Source organism: Myotis lucifugus, unplaced genomic scaffold (assembly GCF_000147115.1).
Source record: "Myotis lucifugus unplaced genomic scaffold, Myoluc2.0 scaffold_37, whole genome shotgun sequence".
Classification (NCBI taxonomy): domain Eukaryota; kingdom Metazoa; phylum Chordata; class Mammalia; order Chiroptera; family Vespertilionidae; genus Myotis; species Myotis lucifugus.
The window spans coordinates 2,544,078-2,556,900 of record NW_005871085.1 but is presented as its reverse complement, the minus strand read 5'-3'; the positions used below and the strand labels follow the sequence as shown (position 1 = coordinate 2,556,900).

The 12,823-nt window shown below is 42.5% G+C and overlaps 1 protein-coding gene across 6 annotated transcripts in view; it reads left to right on the top strand.

The window, feature by feature from the left end:
* The window catches only part of NFYC (nuclear transcription factor Y subunit gamma), a 65,867-nt gene that overhangs the window by 8,030 nt on the left and 45,014 nt on the right, over positions 1-12,823 (top strand). The window contains exon 1 of one of the 6 annotated variants that reach the window (XM_006087257.3): positions 11,282-11,576. The exons of the other annotated variants lie outside the window; for them this stretch is intronic. The gene's annotated coding sequence lies outside the window, so the exon portion shown is untranslated. Of the gene's footprint in view, positions 1-11,281; positions 11,577-12,823 lie in introns of those variants that run through there. 6 annotated transcript variants of the gene reach the window in all.

Here is a 12,823-nt window from a genome sequence, read left to right as displayed (position 1 = left end):
GGAAGGGAAGAGAGATAGAGTTAGAAACATCGATGAGAGAGAAGCATCGGTTAGCTGCCTCCTGTGCACCCCCTACTGGGGATGTGCCCGCAACCAAGGTACATGCCCTTGACTGGAATCGAACCTGGGACCCTTCAGTCCGCAGGCGGACGCTCTATCCACTGAGCCAAATTGGTTAGGGCTGAAGTGAGATTTTTTTTTACCCAGAATTAAGAAAACAGATCCCCTCACCAGGAGTACTATCTGTTCATTTAAGAGAAACGTACAAACTATTTGCACAGTTGAACATCTTTGTCCTTTTTAACTGTCTTTAAAATTAATACTGTAACGGGAAGGTAAATAGTGTAGAATTTGCTTATTATCAGATGACAAAGGGGCATTTAAAGAAGCAAAGCATACTTGGTTGGCAATAATTTGGGAGGCAGGAGATTGCTATTTATGGTGATATTTAATAACATTTTCAGTAGGATTAAATAAAAAAGGTAAATGCCATTATGTGTGTTAAACTGACCCTCCTGGAAGGTGGTAAGAATAGAGTCACCTTTAGTCTTCTTTTCATTCCACTACAATTTGTAAGTTGGCTTAGAGCAGCATTTTCCAGGCTGTTTAATTGAACATTATTAGTTCTTATACAATGAATAAGTGTCCTCTGGGGATGAAAAAAGGATTCTTGACAAAATAATGGCCAAAGTGATATGCATTTCTTTACTGCAGAATTAGTATTCAGAGTATTTGTACTCATGAGCCTTATGACCCTTCAAAAGAAGAAAGGATACATTATGCAGTATTTCTCAAACTTATTTGGCCATAGAATCCTGTTTGTGAGAACACCTAATAAGCATTTCATGTTATGACTGGTGTGTGTAGTGGAGCCCAGTTGAGCAGTTCTGGCATAGTGAGTTTGTGAATTAAAAAAAAGAATTCTTTTTTGTAGGATAGCTTGACCAATAATGGGAAAGGACTTTTCTGTGAACATATCAGATATATCTCTAAGGTAACACAGACTGCCCTAGCTGGTTTGGCTCAGTGGATAATGTCGGTCTCCGGACTGAAAGGTCCCTGGTTGGTCAAGGGCACATGTCCGGGTTGCAGGCTCAATCCCCAGTAGGGGGCATGTAGGAGGCAGCCAGTCGATGATTCTCTCTCATCATTGATGTTTTTGTCTGTCTCTCCCCTCTCCCTTCCTCTCTGGAAAAAAAAAATGTTTAAAGTAACACAGACTTAGGGATGAATGTAATTTCAAAGGTTATCTAATCCAATTGCCAATCCTATCCTCCTATATAATAAAAGGCTAATATGCAAATCGACCTAATGGTGGAACGACTGGTCGCTATGACACACACTGACCACCAGGGGGCAGATGCTCAACGCAGGATCTGCCCTATGGTGGTCAGTGCGCTCCCACAGGGGGAGTGCTGCTCAGCCAGAAGCTGGGCTCAAGGCTGATGAGTGCAGCAGCGGTGGCGGGAGCCTCTCCTGCTTCTGCAGCAGTCAGACATCCCCCAAGGGCTCCCGGACAGAGAGAGTGCACAGGCTGGGCTGAAGGGCGACACCCCCCTTTCTCCTTTCCCCCTTCTCCCCCCCACCCCAGTGCATGAATTTCATGCACCAGGCCTCTGGTAACAATAATAATAGTAGCAGCTGCCATTTTTAGGAGCACTTGCTGTTTATCAGACACAGTGTTGTTATTCTATACTAGAGGCCCGGTATACGAAATTTGTGCATGGGGGGAGGGGGGGGAGGTCCCCTCAGCCCAGCCTGCACCCTCTCCAATCCGGGACATCCCTCTCACAATCCTGGACCGCTGGCTTCTAATTGCTCGCCTGCCTGCCTGCCTGCCTGGTTGCTCCTAACTGCACCCCCCTGCTGGCCTGATTGCCCCTCACTGCCTTTGCGTGCCGGCCTGGTCGCCCCCAACTGTCCCCCCCCCCCCCACTCCCGCTGACCTAGTCGCCCTTCACAGTCCACCCACCAGCCTGGTTGCCCCATGCAGCCTGCTGTTCAGTCGTTTGGTCGTCCCTCACTAACCCCTCTGCCAGCCTGGTCGCCCCATGCAGCCTGCTTGTTCAGTCATTTGGTCATCCCTCACTAACTCCCCTACTGGCCTGGTCTTAGGCAGCCATCTTGTGAGGGTGTGAGGGTTAATTTGCATATTACCTCTTTATTATATAGGATGCTTTTATTAACTATGAGTCTTAATGATTTTTTATCTCAGTAGGCTCTTATTCTTAGATTTTAAATCTCCCAAGAAGCCTTCTCTGACCATCCTGAAATTGAGTTAGGTCCTGGATTAGGTCCTATAGGACTATGCATTTGACCCTATTGTAACTCTTAACAAGTGGCACTAGAATTGTCTATTTTAATTTTCCAGTTATAATAGACTTTAATCTCTTTGAGAACAGGTGTTACGTCTTGTTTAGGATCCATAGATCTTAGCACAATGCCTACACATATAAGTATTTATTGAATGAATGAAAGTATCCTAATCCTCACAACCTTGCAAGATGTTTTACGGTTTAGGAAATTGGCCTTTGTGAGGTTAAGTAACTAGCCCAAGGTTACTCAGCTAAAAGGAGGTGAGGAAGGATAGAATCCAGATCTGTCTAGTTGCAAAGACGGGGCTTATTTTTTTCTTGCTTCTCCACATGGCTGCTCTTTTTCATCTTGTCTTTACATATTTCTGTCAAGTGTTCCAACAGCCTATGCTAACAACCTTATCCATAGCTTCTGAGGCAGCTTGTGCCATATTTGGATAGTTTTTGAGGGCTGAAATAGATCCCTCTAGAATAATTTTCCATCCACTGGTCTTAATTTATGCTTTGGAGACTATAATTTATTTTTCTAAAAGCAAATAACTCATAATTTATAATCCACTTAAGGTCTCATTTATTAGTTTATTCATTCATTTATAAAGCAACCATTTACTGAGCACCATCGTTAGGTTGGTTTCTTATTCTAATGATGTCATTTTTCAAAATGTTTGAGGATTGTCTTCAGACTTTTGTCTGATTCTTATGAAAATGTGTTGACACTTTTTTTTAAACCTTGAAGGTGGATTTGATTGGGGAAATAGCTAATAGTTGTTTAGGACCAAGCAAGGTGAAAAATATGGGTCAGAAGTTCCAATCTGACAGTCCTCAATTTTCTTTGGCTTGCCTATAATTTTTAAAAAATTTGAACCTAAGTTGTAATGGTTCTGAAAGAGAGAATGAGGGTAGTGGTACAAGTAATGGGTTTAATGGATGTTCTCTGTGATGCTATTGACAATATTTTAAAATGGAAAATATTGCAATTATTAATATGGAACTGGTTAAAAATTATGACACATCCTTCAGTGGAATACATTTTAATTATAATAAATGATGAAGATATATATTTGATATGGCAAGTTATTCCCATTAATTTTTTAAGTGAAAAAGGTTACAAAATGATTTGTATAATATTTTCCAATATTGCAGGAGACTGCCTCATATCTTATTTGTGTAAGAGAAAAAAATCTCTAAAAGTACATAACCTAAAATACTAACAATACTTGATTCTGGGTGGTTGGATTAAAGGTGTTTGTAAAAAAATAACTCATCCTCCTAACCTATAACAACATCAGTGCAAAACAAACAGCTATATACATCTATCTAATCTATACTAATAAAAGGGTAATATGCTAGTTAGACCAGAGGCCTTCCGGATGTCCTTCCACATCTTCTATACTAATAAAAAGGTATTATGCTAATTAGACTGGAAAACCTTCCGGGAGACCTTTCCCGACAAAGCCATGGTGGCGGGGCCGAGGCAGAGGCGGTTAGGGGCTATCGGGCCAGGAGGGGAGGGCAGTTGGGGGCGAGCAGGCAGGCGGTCAGGTGAGCGGTTAGGAGCCAGCGGTCCCAGATTGCAAAAGGGATGTCCCAGATTGGGGAGGGTGCAGGCCGGGCTGAGGGATCCCCCCCACTCCCCCCCCCACTCGTGCATGAATTTCGTGCACCGGGCCACTAGTTAGCATATAATAATGCATACACATATTTAATATTCAAATGATATGGCTTTGTGTCCCCATCCTAATATATGAAAAGTTTATTTTTTTAAAATATATTTTTATTGATTTCAGAGAGGAAGGGAGAGGGAGAGAGAGATAGAAACATCAATGATGAGAGAGCAGCCTCCAGCACAACCCACCCTGGGGATCGAGCCCGCAACCCTGGGCATGTGCCCTTGACCAGAATCGAACCCAGGACCCTTTGGTCCGCAGGCCGATGCTCTATCCACTGAGCCAAACCAGCCAGGGTTGAAAACTTCATTTTCTCTAGAGGTTCTCTTCTCTGATATTTCCTGGGACCACCAGGTTTACTTATTAAGTCTCAAGGGGTTAGTCAAGGATACCATCAATAAAATGTTCAGGCCACTGAAGAGCCTAGTTTCTTTGCTGCTATTTTTGCTTCTGCTTTGTTAACAGTATAACCTCCAAGATCAGGAGTACTGAGCAAGACCTTGGTTTTGGCAGGAATTAGCATGGTGGTTGAGACCAACTTCTGCCATAACTTTGGTCCTTCAGTCATTCCTCAGGATGTCAGCTCAAGAGCTGTTTTAGCATCTACTTTTTGTGTCCAGGATCTGGCTTTTGCTTCTTTTATTCTGTCTGAAACTCTTACTGCAGTGGACCAGCATTGTTCCATGGCCCTTGTCAGTTGGAGCTGAGTAGTAGTTGCCCCTTTAGATGGGACATGCACTCTCCAGTTTTCTGAGTTCCTCATCACTCCCCACTCCCTGTTATTTCATTGACACTGTGGTTAAGGCTAGGTTTGATTTATATATCTGTTCTGTGCACTGGGGATGTACGTGTATATAAATAAGACAGTCATTGCCTTTAGAAAGCCCTTCTCTGGTACAAGAGAGATGGTAAAAAGTAATTATAATATGTGATAAGTGCTATAGTCAAATATATAATTAGATATTAATTGAGCACCTATAACATATCAGGTATTAATGCTGAGTGCTTTTACTTACCTAAGCCTCAACACTTTTGTTAGTTGGTTATTTTTTCCTCTCTACACATGAAGAAGTGAGCTCAGAGATGGTTAATTACCTTGGCCAAGATCATACAGCTAGTAAGTATAGGTAGCTATGATTCAAAATCAAATTTCTGACCAAGAGCATCAGTTCCCACCCTGCCTTCTTTAAGAGCATTAAAGCTTGAATCATGTAACCAGAGACATTGGTTTTGTCGCAGAGTGATCTGTTTTTTTTAGGGCAAGACAGTGTACTTAACTGGTATGAAGGGCTGCCGAGATCCAAGACCAGGGAAGACTGTAAGTTGGAATCCCAGAGATCCCAGGAGGCTTTTTGTCCAGGCTAGAGAAGGGAAAGCTATAGTAAGCAAATAGATCAGACTGCCAAATGGGAATTCTAGGATAATTTGAGTTCACTTCCCACTAGCAACTTGAATTCTACTAAGGTGACTATTGATGAGAAATAGGGGTAGAGTGTGTGATGTTTATTTTTTGAGAACTGCCAAGAACTAATAAAAACTATGTCAAAGATCTTCACAAAATATCAACATAAATGCTTGGTTTAATCTGATACATCAAAAGCAGAGTCGAAGGGTAGGCTTTTGGAAGACTAGGCATACCTAGGCCAGAATTGGTAGTGAAAGGCATGAATTTCTGACATAAAAATGGGGAAGATTTTTAGTAGCAGCTGGTAGTCCTCCCACACTGCCCTTTATGGCTCAGGAGTTGCTTTCTGCAGGGTTGCAGAGTATGCTGGAGATGAAAGAGAGACATTCCCTCATAGTAGCTTTAGGACCTTAAGTCCTGTGTAAAACAAGGAATTTGGATTGGATGACTTTAACACTTTCTGTTTTTTTCAGTACTTATTCAGTACTGTATACTTTACATATGTTATTAGCTCATTTAATTCCTACCCTGGCTCTGTGATATAGATGGTGGTATCCAAATGTTACAGATTAGGAAACTGAGGCTCAAGGTTGGTCCAACGCCATACAATCTATCCTATCTAATAATAGACAAACATGGTAATTAACCATACCTCCGCTATGCTTCCCATTGGCTAATCAGCAGGATATGCAAATTAACTGCCAACAAAGATGGCGGCCGGCAGCCACGCAGCTGAAGCGAACATGCGGCTTGCTTGCTCCAGTGATGGAGGAAGCCAAGGTTCCCCGCCTGCCGCCGCCCAGCTCTGAGCTCCGGAAGCAACAATGTTTCAATTATAGAAGCTAAACAAACCCCAGATACCTGCTTTCAGCCAGCCGGGGCCTCAGAGCTTAGAGCGCCAGTGATGGCAACAGAGTTTCAATTATAGAAGCTAAACAAACCCAGATACCTGCTTTCAGCCAGCCGCGGCCTCAGAGCTGGAGCCGGGCCTCAGAGCTGGAGCCGGCTCTCAGCTCCAGTGACAGCTATAGAAGGTAAATAAATCCCAGAATAAAAAAAAAAAAAGAAAGAAAAAAGAGGCTGGGAGCTTCAGTCGCTGGCCAGCCTGAAAACGGCCCTCAGCCCCTCACCCAGACTGGCCAGGCACCCCAGTGGGGACCCCCACCCTGAAGGGGGTGTGACCAGCTGCAAACAGCCATCAGCCCATCATCCAGGCTGGCCAGACACCCAAGTGGGACCCCCACCCTCATCCGGGACACCCTCAGGGCAAACCAGCCGGCCCCCACCCGTGCACCAGGCCTCTATCCTATATAGTAAAAGGGTAATATGCAAACTGACCCTAACAGCAGAAAGACTGGGAATGACTGGTCACTATGACACACACTGACCACCAGGGGGCAGGCGCTCAATGCAGGAGCTGCCCTCTGGTGGTCAGTGCGCTCTCACAGGGAGGAGCTCTGCTCAGCCACAAGCCAGGCTGATGGCTGCCAGTACAGCAGTGGTGGTGGGAGCCTCTCCTGCCTCCTCAGCAGCGCTAAGGATGTCTGACTGCAGCTTAGGTCTGCTCCCCGCTGGCAAGTGGACATCCCCCGAGGGCTGCGGGGCTGCCAGAGGGATGTCTGATTGCCATCTTAGGCCCAATCCCCCAGGGAGCAGGCCTAAGCCAGCAAGTGGTCACCCCCGAGGGGTCCCAGACTGCAAGAGGGCACAGGCCGGGCTGAGGGACCCCCTACCCCCGAGTGCACAAATTTTTGTGCACCGGGCCTCTAGTATATATATAAAACCCTAATATGCAAATAGACCGAATGGTGGAACAACCGAACAACCAGTCTCTATGACGTGTGCTGACCACCAGGAGGCGAGTTCAAATCATGACGGGCATCAGCCCTGCTCGCATCTTCTGCTGGTGCTGGCCTCAATTGCTCCCACGTCGAGGGCGGTGGGGGGAGCGGGGCTGTCAGCAGACAGGGGACTGGGGGCTGTGGTGGGAGGGGCCAGGCGGGGGTGTGGAGGATGGGCTGAGACCCGCCCCTGTGCTCACCTCGAAGCCCACAATTCCTTTCAAGGTGCACGAATTTGTGCACTGGGCCCCTAGTTAATTAATAAGTAGAGGAATCAGAATTTGAATCCAGCTCTGCCTGACTCCTGAGTGTTATTTTGCCTTAGTGACACTGATTAATAATCAGTGATGTAAAAATGTCTTTCCTATTATTCTGCCTCCCGCTCCTCAAATGAGCTTCTTTGCTTCCTTGAAGCTGACTTGACCCCCACGTTTTGGGGTTAAAAGAGGGTGTGGTGTGTATAAGGCACACACTGGCCTGTTGACCTTCCGCTTTCTCTTCCCAGGCTGGTAGTTAGGCAGAATCTGTGATCTAAACTTTTGAGAAAAAAACTGCAATGTCTGCAACTCTGTGTAGCTTCAGAACTCGCCCCACAACACACCCTGTTAGCATAACTAAACTCTTGTTTAGATGCGATAGTGAAATTGCCATGCAATCCCTTAATATTTTTTTACTGATTGATTTTTTTTTTTAACAGAGGAAGGGGGAGAGAGGAAGGGAGGGAGAGCAACATCAATTTGTTCCAGTTATTTGTGCATTCATTGGTTGATTCTTGTATGTATTCTGACGGGGATTGAATCCACAACCTTGGTGTATCAGGATGACATTCTAATCAACTAATGTACACTACTTCTAATGATTTAGTTGTTAGTTATTTCAAGTCCTTATAAGTTACAGATGTGATTTGCTACTGGCTAAAGACTCTTAATAGTTAAGTAATAAAATTTCTATCAACTTGCCCTGGACATTGTGGCTCAGTTGGTTGGAGCATCGTCTAGTACACTGAAAGGTCGAAGGTTTGATTTCTGATCAGGACACATACCTAGGTTGCGAGTTCGTACCCCATTTGGGGCATATGGGAGGCAATTGATCAATGTTTCTCCCTCTCTCTCCTTCCCTCCCTCTCTGAAATCAATGACAATGTCCTCAGATGAGGATTTAAAAAAAAGTGTCAATTTATGTGGTCTGTGTTTTCAGATACTTAGCTAGATCTCTAACCAACAGATAAAATTCAATGTCAGATTTCTGATTTTTAAATTAATGAATTAATGAAATTGGGTATAATGGTTTATGCTATCTGTATATACATTTGATACCTAAGTATTTCCTTGGATGTGTCCTGAAGTGCTCCATGTTTTGGTAAGCAGTGTGATGCAGGGGAAAGGGTTCTGCCTAGGTGAGACCTAAGTTTGCATCCTAGATATATGGCTAGGGACCATATATCCTAGATATATGGCTCTTTTACCTATAAAAGGGGATTGGAGAATTGGAGGGATAAAGTATTGAGCATAGAACCTGGCACTAGTTGGTGTTCAGAAATTATTTCATATCAGTGTGGGATATGAGTAGAATGTGTGTAGAGACATTAAAGTGGCAAAGTGATAGGATAGGCAGCCTTGCTTCTATTTCAGGACTCACCGAATCTCTGCATATGCCCATAATGAACTCTCATATGAGATCAACCGAGGTATTTCTAGAAAAGATCTAGTCTACCTGGTAAAACAGATGTGATAGTTAGTCTTGGGCTACTTAGCTTTAGTGGGAGGAAGCAGATCTGAGGAGATTGTTAAAGGCCTTAGGTAATAGTGAGATGTTTCTATTTGAATATTCTGTAAAAAAGAAAAAAAAAGATATGTTAACGGATTTTCACCATATTAGGATGCTCCTCTTAAAACAGTTGGACCCAAAATCCTTAAGTAAATCTTCGACCAACACTGGTAAACTTTAGGACCCCAGAATGTCTTCAGTAACCACAATATTGCAGGTTTCCCCCGCTATCCGAAAGTAGATAATTTCCATGTAAGCCATAATAGTGTAAAGTGAAGAAGCAATCACCTTAGGACACATCTTGCTAATAGATGCCCCAAATAACTCGAGATAAAGCACAAATGCTCACAGATACAGTTTAAAGCTGGTTGATGCTTAGATGCTTAGTGTAGTTCCTGTGGAAGGAGCTTGATGCTGCCACTCCCTCTGCTAAGGTGTTTGCAGCAAAACAGTGACTGCTATTTTTGCTTTTCTTCGTAAAAGAGAAATCCTCTTCAATTTCTTTTGGTTAGCAAAAACAGGTACTAATGTAGGTCTTTTATAAAATGAAGTGGCGTAAAGCGAACTTTCGAAAAGCAGGGGATACCTGTATTTACAATAGCTCAGGCTGAGATCATCCCTGCTGTTTATTCTTGAAAATGTGGTAGAAAAATTTACCCTCTGTATCAGCAATTTTCTACCAGTGGGCAAGAGACACATTGATGCGCCGCAAGAATTTTTAAAACATGCAATACTTGACTATTTAGTCAGGGACACCAACCTCTTTTACCTTAGATTGTCAAATAAAAAAATGACAATCCAACAATAGCTATCCAGTGTGAATGAATCAAAATTATACCTATTTTTTGTCAGATTGGCAAAAATGTAATATATTTTTTGGTGTGCCGCAGAATTTCAGTAATTAGTTTGTATGCCATGAGATGAAAAGGGTTGAAAATCACTGCTCTATATCAAAACTGTAATATATTTTTTTTATTGATTGGTTTTGAGAGAGAGAAACATCAATTTGTTGTTCCACTTAATTTATGCATTCATTGGTTGATTCTTGTATGTGCCCTGACTGGAGATCAAACCTGCAGCTTTGGCATATCAGGACAGCACTCTAACCAACTGAGCTACCTGGTCAGGACCAAACTCTGTGTAATACTAAAAACTAATCAACATTTTATGACCACTCTAAATAATTTAGTTAATCCACGATAAATAAATTCGTTAATCCATCAAGCTATAACATTATATTCACTGATGTTCTATCTTCTTTGTCTTCCCCCCCCCCTCCCCATCTTTATCATTATATTTCCCTCTTGGGTTCCTGGTAGACTTTTTGGAAATGCCACTGTTTTTGTCACCAACTTCATACATTGCCCCAGAATTTTCCTATTTAGATTAGTTTGTTTCAAAATAAAGTGATTTGCCCTGGTATTAATATGTGCTTTTAAAATAACTGTGGACACGATGACAGATGCCTTTTTAGAAATCCTGCATGGACCTATGAACCAGGAGATGGTTTGATTCCTAATCAGAGCACATGCCTGGGTTGTGGGCTCGATCTCTCCCGGGGAGGGGGGAGTGTGCAGGAGGCAGCCGATCAATGATTCTCCCTCATCATTGGTGTTTCTATGTCTCCCCTCTCTTCCTCTGAGATCATTAAAAATATTTTTAAAAAATCCTGAAAACCATTGTATGGCCATTGATACCACTCTTTGTTACTGTTAAAGAAGCTGTATTTTCTTTGGAGCTAATGGAGTACCCCACCCAATTTTTTTTTCTTCTGTTAATGTTCAACAGAAAACTGAAGATAGTTAAGTCACAACTTTCCGATCTTGTGCACATTGCTTCTCTGGTTTACTGCCATACGATACTGTAGCAATATCTTACAGACATCTTTGATGGCCAATCAGAAGCAGTTAAATTACCTTAAATTTTTAAATGGAACTCTGACAGCCAATAAGGAATCCTTTGGGTGGGAACTGTAACAACCTTTTCGTGTGATTTTAAAAACAATTCTAAATTTGCAGTATTCTCTGTTTTGGAAGCACTTGAGGCCCTACTGCATCTGCTGTGTGCATTTGCTAGGGATTTCCAAGCTTTAAGTTCTCTGTAGTTTGAAGTCTGGATCTGACCCCTGTTCTGCTTCTCAAGGTAACTTTAAAACAGGAAGTGTGCAAAGGAGGTAACTGATGACGTGAACAGCCAATCATGGCTTTGTGTTCTTAGCCAATAAAACAGTTCAGCCAATGGGACCACTCTGGAGGCAAGGTTTGGTGTCAAATAGCATGCTAGATTGAATGCCTTTGACTGTTAAAGTGGAAGGAGGCTGCAGGGCTTCATTGGAGCCTCGGAGTTTTTCACTGAGGCAGGGGTCAGCTGAAAGACAAAGAAAAATGGCGAATAGTTTGCTGGGGGGTGGGGGGACAGCTGTTCGGGTTTTCACTGGAGTGGACATTCCAGACTCAGGTTTCTGCATCTCCTGCTGCCTTTTGTTTCCTCCGTCCTTTTTGGGGGGAGGGATAGGAGTGACTTAAATTCTCCCTGTCCGAGGAGACATAAATAACTACATGTAAAATTAATGCAGTTCCCGGTAAGTTTAATTCTTTGTTCTGTGTTAAAATGGTAGAAACTGTTTAGCTTCAGAGAGTGTAGACAAGTTGCACTGTTTCAGAAAATGGCCACTTTACATTCCATGCATACCTTTTGGTGCACCTAGAATACCTTGCTCTGTTTAGATTTTGCATGCCCTTCAACCAGGATTTCTTTTCCTAGTTGAGCAACAAGATCAGGTACATGAAAAAAGGCTAATAATTTCTCAGGGGCATACAGAAGCAAAGCACTTTCTCTTTGCATTGGGTAAACTTAACTGTTTTCCAAATAATTTTCCTTTGTTCAAGTGCACTGAAGCTTTTCTACAGAATAAGCTGAGTTGTTGTAAGACTTTTTCTATTTCCATGCACTTTATTGACATCTGTATTTTCAGAGATGGAAGCAACACTATTGCTATTCTCAATTTGTGTTAAAATATGATTTGCACTGATGCAGGTTCTAATGGTGAAGGCCCACATGCCAATGTGAAATTCTCGCATAACTTTCTTGATTTACCTGTCTGTGCTTCTAGAGTCTTATAAGGACCAATTAGTTAAGTAATAATCTTTGTTTAAAAATGCGCATTTTAACATAGAATGCTGGTTAGAAGTATACTTCTCCACTGTATTGGCAGTGACAAGAGCAAATCTTTTTCCACCAATTTCACACATTTTGTCAGGTGCTGATTTAGGTCTTTAAAATGATGTGAGCAAAATGCTTTTCATTTTCTGTATGAAATATTTAAGTCCTAATTTACCTGCACTTTATGAATAGGAAAGTTAAGAGTATAGGCACTCTGTCTTTTGCCCTTGAAATATTTTTTTCCTTTTTAGCCTATGAAGCTAATGCAGGTTGCTAATCAATAACGAGCCAGTTCCTGTGAATAGTGAAATCTTCCATCCCATGTACTAAAGATCTATGATGCACTTGATTTTAAAAAGCAATTCTTTGTTTTCTTTTTATTTGCAAGAATGGAATGAAGGTCATTGGAACATTTCTGCAGCAGACTCAGTGTGGAGCAGTGTGGCAGCCAGCAGCACTGTCTCTGGGTAGGGAGCAGGCCCTCTTAGAGGAGAAGTTTGGAGGGTGTTGATTTGCCTTCCCCTCACTTCCCCTTAAGTAAAGGATTTACCCGAGAGAATCGATAGGGGATTAGATTTTGGACTCTTACATTTGGAGTGGTATAGCAGTCAAAGTTGCTAGATGCAGGCTTCTGTTGTTGCTCGCAAAAGTGACCTTGAAAAACTG